Genomic DNA, 7972 nt, shown 5'->3' with positions numbered 1-7972 from the left:
AGGCCTACATATATAATAAACCAGATGTGTATGAAAATATGTTTTTCCTGTGTGTAGCAACGATAGCCCATTGATAATGAATTACACGTTTCCGATTGCTAACGTCCAGCCTTTCTCCTTGGCCCTGGCTTCAGAACGGTACATAACGTCCCTAGGGGCAAAACCTGCCGTCTCGACCTTCCCCCGCCCCCAGTTACTGTTATTCTTGAGAAAATTAGTAAACTTTTAAATATGTATTTTTTTATATTTTCATTATTTTCACGTCACTTAGGAGTGAGCAGTGGTCGTGTTTCAATAGAAATTCTGGAGTAAACGAACTCTTAACTTTAATATCTAGCTATATTTCATAAGTGAAGAGCAATAGGAATAAAACGCATCACACCCCTTTTAATCAGCTCCTTCCCGGACCTGCATGGATAAGGATCTCCAGAAAAATCTAAAGCATGATTTCCTGAGGAGGCGTCGTGAAATGATTTTCCCAAATTTTTACTTAATCTTACTGTAAATATTTCAGGCGAATGGATAATCATGCTCAGTGAACTTGTACAACGAAATATTTCATTAAAAGTCTTCATCATTGATAGGATAAGTTTAAACTGCTCTTAGTTGCTTTACATTCCTCTTTTGTGTTTCAGCTGAATGATGTGAAAGCAGGCGGATCGACTGTTTTCCCAACTCTTGGTGCTGCGGTTCCGGCAAGACGAGTCTGCTCTGCTTTGGTTCAATCTGAAAAGGAGCGGCGAGGGCGACTACAGAACTGTCCACGCTTCCTGTCCTGTGCTTCTTGGAGAAAAATGGAGTAATCATTTTGTCCTAGTAGTCTTTTTTCATGACATCTCACGTTTCATGATCTATTTTTTGACAACTATCTAAGTCGGAATTTTGGGGAGCATTTTAAGGTACTCTAACGCCACTTGCTTATAACGAAAACGGATGTACTATTTGTAAGTACAAGGGGTTATCATTGCATCATCGGGACAATTGCAGGATTTTGTAGAAATAAGGGATGCTCGGATCAAGACTGCAACTTATCAAGTATGTTTTGTTTTTCTTATAATGGCGTGCATCTTAGAATTGTTCAAAAGTTTTCTAGCTTTTACTGAAACAAATAATTTGTATTATTGACCGAAAAAATATATGTATATTGAATAGAATATATTGTTATTTGATAGTATGTATATTAGCGCGCTGATACTCCCCATTTGACGTAAATTTCTGTCAATAAATCTGTCATAATAATAATAATAATAATAATAATAATAATAATAATAATAATAACATGATGCGTCTCCTACGAAGGGCATCCTTCGCCTCCATCCTCTTCAGGCAGTTGATGATGTTCTGCTGCTCGGGAAGTGTTATTGCGCAAGCTTATCGCCCTCAGCAGGGGCAAGAGAGAAACATACATCAATCTCCCAAGAGAGAGAAACATACATCAATCTGACGACAAATATAATAATAATAATTGTAGGTTTGACACTGAAATATTTTCATTGCCTAACGAATTTTTTTCACTTCTAGTTGCCAATTTGTGGATTCACGAATGGGGACAAGAGTTCAGATGGAAATGCACGAACGACCCTCGAGATTGATCTCTCGTTTCTGAAGAGGACCCACCAAAACCACCTTCAAGAGAACAACTGAATTACCTTTACTCTTAGTTTTAGATTTTAAGATGAATGATCTTACTGGCCAGTATATTCCCTGTTTCGGAGCAGAAAACTCCTTATGGCTGTTGGCAAGGCAGATGAAAAAAAAAAGTTAAGTGTATCTTAGTTTAACAAGACCACTGAGCTGATTAACAGCTCTCCTAGAGAGACGGCTGGCCCGAAGGATTAGATTTATTTTACGTGGCTAAGAACCAACTGGCAAGGCAGATGAACATGTCAGGCCTACTCTAGACGTATATAAAGGCGATATAATTTTAACCAGTAGAATCAGTTTGGTTTTCTAAATACATGGAAGGTATCAATTTGATTAAAAGAATTTGTACGGATTTTTACCTAAATCACTGTTTTACCTTCATAACGTTCCTATTATTTTTCTTTGTCTGTTCAACCTGCAATTTGTAGCCTATCGTTCCTTCCTTCAAAATCCTTTTATATAAACACGCTAGCCTCACTTACAATGATAGCATAAGAGGTTTCAAAAAGGTTTTCTGGGCATTATCAATAGAATTGTTGCTGTTATGTATAATGTTAACATTTCCTTCATGAAGTTATGCTGGCATTGGGGACTGTAGGTATTGTACTGTATTCATTAGCTTCTGACAGAAATGTAAGAAAAATCAAGATTTTGAAGATTTCATGAAATGAGAACAAAAATAATTATGCAATGAGAAAAAGTGAATATCTTGGTTTTTAATCTGAATGTTTGTTATACTCATTTATCACTTTCGCTCTTGATTGGACTAGAAACTTCAATTGGTAAGAAATGTGAAATGTAGAAATAATTCATGACTCTACTGAAGTCATTCCTGCATGGCAGCTAAAGCACCAAATCCTGTTGCTGCAGTGAATGTCATTTGGTAGGAAACAACCAACTAACAACCTTACAACAATGCTTTTAGCTTTATATTTCATTGTTACGTGTTTTTTTTTTTGTAGATGGGGAACTACTCTCGTATTATTTTCAAGAAGTCTATTGTCGAGGAAGCTATTATTTACACTTTTCCTTTAAGATAGATTTACTGCTGACGAAGTGTCCCTTAGCACGGCGAGTCTATAGAAAAATGTCACAATGTACTAACGTTTTAAATGTTCCTGGTTACTGAAATGGTTTTCAATTGATGTTCCTTAAGAGTTGGGAAATGTAAGTGTATCTCCAACTGTAAGGCAGTCCGGACTTTATTAAATATGTTGTTATCAAGGTGCTTACTGTTACTGTAACTGTTATTGCTGTTGTTCTTGTTAGTTATCATTATTAATAACAAAACGAGCTTGTTAGCGCGCGCTATGCGCTCTGGAACGGCGCTGCTGTCTCCCCTACCCTTCCTTTCCCCTACCTACCCCGCCTCCACCCGTGGCGGACAAACCGGTTTGCATGAGGGGGTGGATGTCTCCCCTACCCTCCCATTCCCTTACCTACCCAGCCCCACCCGGGCGGACAAGACGGTTTGCAGGGGGTGGGTGGCTGTGTCACTTCTCCCCTACTGTCACCCTGGGGCGGGGGGACAAACAAGTGCCACTCGGATTTTATTATTATAGATTATAGGCCTATTATCATTATTGTTATTATCAAAACCGTCCAATTGCAATGCTGCTATCTCAAAGAATTGTTACGTTATTCTTAATAATAATGCTTGTGATGTAACACAATAAAAGACCAAGACTTAACGAGTATATTCATTCTCATGGAAGCTGGAAACATGACTTTCGCAGACCCGTGCATATAACTAGAATTCCAATAGGCCCTTAAATTCATTTTTAACCATATTGTTAAGCACATAGAGTACTAATTATTGGGGCCAACCAGATGACTAAATTATTGTTTCATTACGTTTCATAGTTCTCTTGTCTGATGATCCAAAAAATAAAGCTCATGTATTCATCTATATTTGAATTTTGCTAGCTGCGCTGTTGTTGGCCTAGAAAATCAGACAGCACTGAAGACAAATGAAGTAGGTCGTGTTGCACTCATTTGCTCTCACTCTGATGTTAAATGAAATGGCAGGTTACCAGAAGATAATTCTGAAAGGATGAGGTAAGTCCAGAGAAATCAAGGCCTTATTAAGTGGACGATATCCTACCATACTCTTACTCTGTGACTCACCGTGCAATGTCATGCTTTGAATGTTCACAATCATTCCATCAATACTCGAGAAATAGTAAATTGAAAGGCGTAATTAACATTATTTGCTTTGACTCACGGCATTTTCTTCATCACTCATAAGTGTGTTTCGTGTAACTCAAGACGAAAAATGTTGTTCCGTTAAAGATTAATTTCAGCTCTGCTTGAAAAGTAAAGCAGGAGTGATCCTTCTCGAAAATGAAGGATTTTTTTTTTTTTTTATTGCTACCATGGACGAGTACTGGAACAGCATTCCCCATATTCGGTTTGAAAACCCTCAGAGCATACGCGTATGAAGCGCCCAGGGCTCCACGTATAATTTCACATAAACGTGTTTTTATAGATTTCCCGTACTAACATGTTTTTGTATTATGTATGAGGAATGTTTTTATAGATCTGCAAAGTCATTTAAATAGAAATTTACACCCTTATACACTTACGCATCATAAATACACAGCGCACTTGCATGATACTTACAATGTATTAAAAAAGAACAGATTACGTGCACTTGTGCTATATATATATATATATATATATATATATATATATATATATATATATATATATATATATATATATATATATATATATATATATATATATATATATATATATATATATATATATATATATATATACAGGTATATATCTTCTATTATATGAAAAACACTGCGCGAAACAGAATATACTGAGTTATCGGTGCCGTTAGTCTTCATTATAAGACAACTGGCATACCTATAAGTCATACATGGTAATCAGCAAGACTGGCCGTGAATTAAGCTTTCACTATCTCTGCGGTGTTTTGGATTATAATCATTACTTTTTTAAGTGCTAAGATTAATAGGTAGCCTAACGACCTTTCCTTAGGACCGAAGGAAATGAAAAAAAACAATAGGGGAGATACTTAATCGTGAGAAAGGCGAAATCGTGCGCAGATCCTGGTCGGGGAATTTAACCTTTTTGCTGTTTCTCTGCAGTGACGTATGGCAGCAAGTTGGATATGAGTATACAAAAGGAATTAAAATCTTTTCTTCAAATGATTCTCACGAAAGTTTGATAGCTAAACAAAGGGTTTACAGGATCGATACTGCTTACCTCGGAGAGGGTATAATTATGTACTGTAGGATTAACAAGAGCCGCAATTTCCTCCAGGTAGAGGAGTCTTCTGTACAGAACTATATTTCTTGTGACTGGGGTAACCAGGGCTATCATCTTGACTACAACTGTCGATGGGTTACTCCTACTTTCTGTGACATCTGAAACGAAAGAAAACAAGTAAAAAATGCGCCGAAGTTTCTTCGGCGCAATCGAATTTTCTGTACAACCGCTACAGCGTATAATCAAGGCCACCGAAAAAAAGATCTATCTTTCGGTGGTCTCGGTATAATGCTGTATGCGCCGTGGCCTATGAAACTTTAACTGCGGCCCGGTGGTGGTCTATCCTATATCGTTGCCAGAAGCACGATTATGGCTAACTTTAACCTTAAATAAAATAGAAATTGCTGAGGCTAGAGGGCTGAAATTTAGTATGTTTGATGACTGGAGAGTGGATGATCAAAATACCAGTTTGCAGCCCTCTAGCCTCAGTAGTTTTTAAGGGGCGCGCTGATCGTCGAATTTCGAGGAGTTATCGACTTTTAGTTTTTTACAGTTTTGGACTTGTATATTTCTAAATATACATGTCCTGAAATGTTATTGCTAAAAAAAATTTTAAGTGTTTTTTTTATATTTTTGTTCACTGCATTTACCGGCATTTGAGCGGCACTGAGCGAAAAATTGTCGCAAACATTCTGTATGACTTTTTAGGTGGAAGTGAGAAATATACTTTACTTTCCTACTAAAATACACATTATCTACGATGAAAACTGGCTCTCTCTCAAAAAAAAAATTAATATCAGAGTAAATATTTATCTGTATAAGCGACATTGAGCGACAAATTGTCGTACAATGTCTGTATGATTTGCCAATTCTGGATAGCAGCCTACTGTAGAAAGCGAGAAATTTACTTTAGTTACCTACTAAAACTACCCATTTTCTACGATAATAGCTTGTTCGTTCTCTAAGAAAAAATATCAAAATAATCAAGTAAATATATATCTATGTATCTCAATATTTTGAATTCGTCATAGTCATATCACAGATTTACAATGAAAGCTAGTATACATATAATATTTTATATTTCTTGACATATTTTTACTGCGTATTTTCGGAAATATGAAATTATATAAGCACGTAACAGTTCCAAACAGAGAGTCGAGTTTTACCAATAAACCGTACTGATTTGTGTGTGGTAACTGTGGTTGTGGTGCAATCGGTATCCTAGTTAGTGCTTTGTGATGCATTTCCTTTTCGGATTTTCTTACCGTGTAGTGCATTCACGCAATTCCATTGCCATAAGGAAAAGAAGCACCGCCCTTATGAGGGAGAAATTTGAACGATTGCGTCTCGTAAGTTTGTTACAAAAGAGGGACGAAGCAACGGGAATTGTCAAGCCTCCATGAGATTAGCAACAACACCAGAACGCCTATATCTAAGTAAGGGATTTGTTTTCCTGTATTAGTGATATTCTAATTAGTGATTACTATTTTTCATAATATTATAATAATTGTATAAGACCGCAAAGCTTGATTTTACTGCAGTGAGATGTCGTCTGACTCGTGACTTGTGTAGGCGTGGTTGTTCAGCGTTTGTTTACTTTATCCTCGCAGTTGTTTGTTTATTTGCCTCTCCAGTATCTGAGCCTCTCATATATCTGAACGGAAAACATGTACGGCGGTAACGTATATAGGATATGTAGAAAATTTATATTGATAGCAAATACTTTTTGTAGGTTATGAAGAAAACTTTTAGGGTGAGTGTAAAATGATGGGAACAAACCTTTTATAGAATACCATGTCTGGCCTAACCTCATTAGGGCATTTATTTTTGTAATCTATATTATGAAAAAATTTTGCACTGATAGCATATATATAGTCTAATATTTTTTATAGGTAGCACATACAATTTTTTATAGATTATGGAGAAAACATTATATTGATAGCATATATTAATGAATTTTTATGTTATAAAAAAACTTTGCACTGATAAAAACTTTGCACTAATAAATATAAATTATATATATATATATATATATATATATATATATATATATATATATATATATATATATATATATATATATATATATATGAATGTCTTTTACTGTAATACAACAGTGTAATATGAAGATAAAAAAAGACCCATAAAACGCTATTTGAGCATTGCAGCCATATATTTCGAGCACTTCCTTCTGTGCCCCTGTTCACTGGTAAAATATGGGGAGATGATGTGTTACAAGAGTATATATACACCTACTTATGTCCATATTTTACCAGAGAACATGGTCACAGAAGGGAGTGCTCAAAATATATGGTTGCAATGTTCAAATGGTGTTTTATGGGCCTTTTATCTTCATATATATATATATATATATATATATATATATATATATATATATATATGTGTGTGTGTGTGCATGTAAGTATATATATATATATATATATATATATATATATATATATATATATATATATATATATATATATATATATATATATATATATATATATATATATATATATATATAGAAGCAAATTTTAGGTAGCATATAAATCAAGAGAGAGAGCACATTTCTATTCATTTGAGTATATTGTAAATTTCAGGGCATATTTCTTATATGAAAAAATAGTTTTTGTGCAAAAATCATCCTTCTAACTGTCATAGTTTCATAGTTATTGCAAAATAACCATTTTTTTTCTTTCGCCATTTTCTCAAACCTTAGTTTTTTTTTTTTTTTTTTTTTTCAAAAATAAAAGCTTATAACTCCATGGAGATAACCAAATTCGATGAAACTTTTACAGAGTGTAATATAACTGTATATCTTGATTTTGTAAGTGGGAAATTGTATAATTTTTGAGTGAAACTTTTTTTTTGCATATTTTTAAAATGTTTTAAAATCTTTTTATCAAATGCAAAATTCGATTTTCTAAATTTCCCACGATGACAATTTTCATTATTAGTTGAAGAATAAGTGGTAAAAATTTGAAGCGAATCTCTTCATTCATAAGGTAGTTATAAGTACAATGGAGCCTTATGCAGTCAGCGCTCCCTTCAAGATCCAAGGGCAGACAGAAAAAGTGCTGGC

The sequence above is a fragment of the Macrobrachium rosenbergii genome, chromosome 2, assembly GCF_040412425.1.
Source record: "Macrobrachium rosenbergii isolate ZJJX-2024 chromosome 2, ASM4041242v1, whole genome shotgun sequence".
Classification (NCBI taxonomy): domain Eukaryota; kingdom Metazoa; phylum Arthropoda; class Malacostraca; order Decapoda; family Palaemonidae; genus Macrobrachium; species Macrobrachium rosenbergii.
This window is presented reverse-complemented; position numbering follows the sequence as displayed.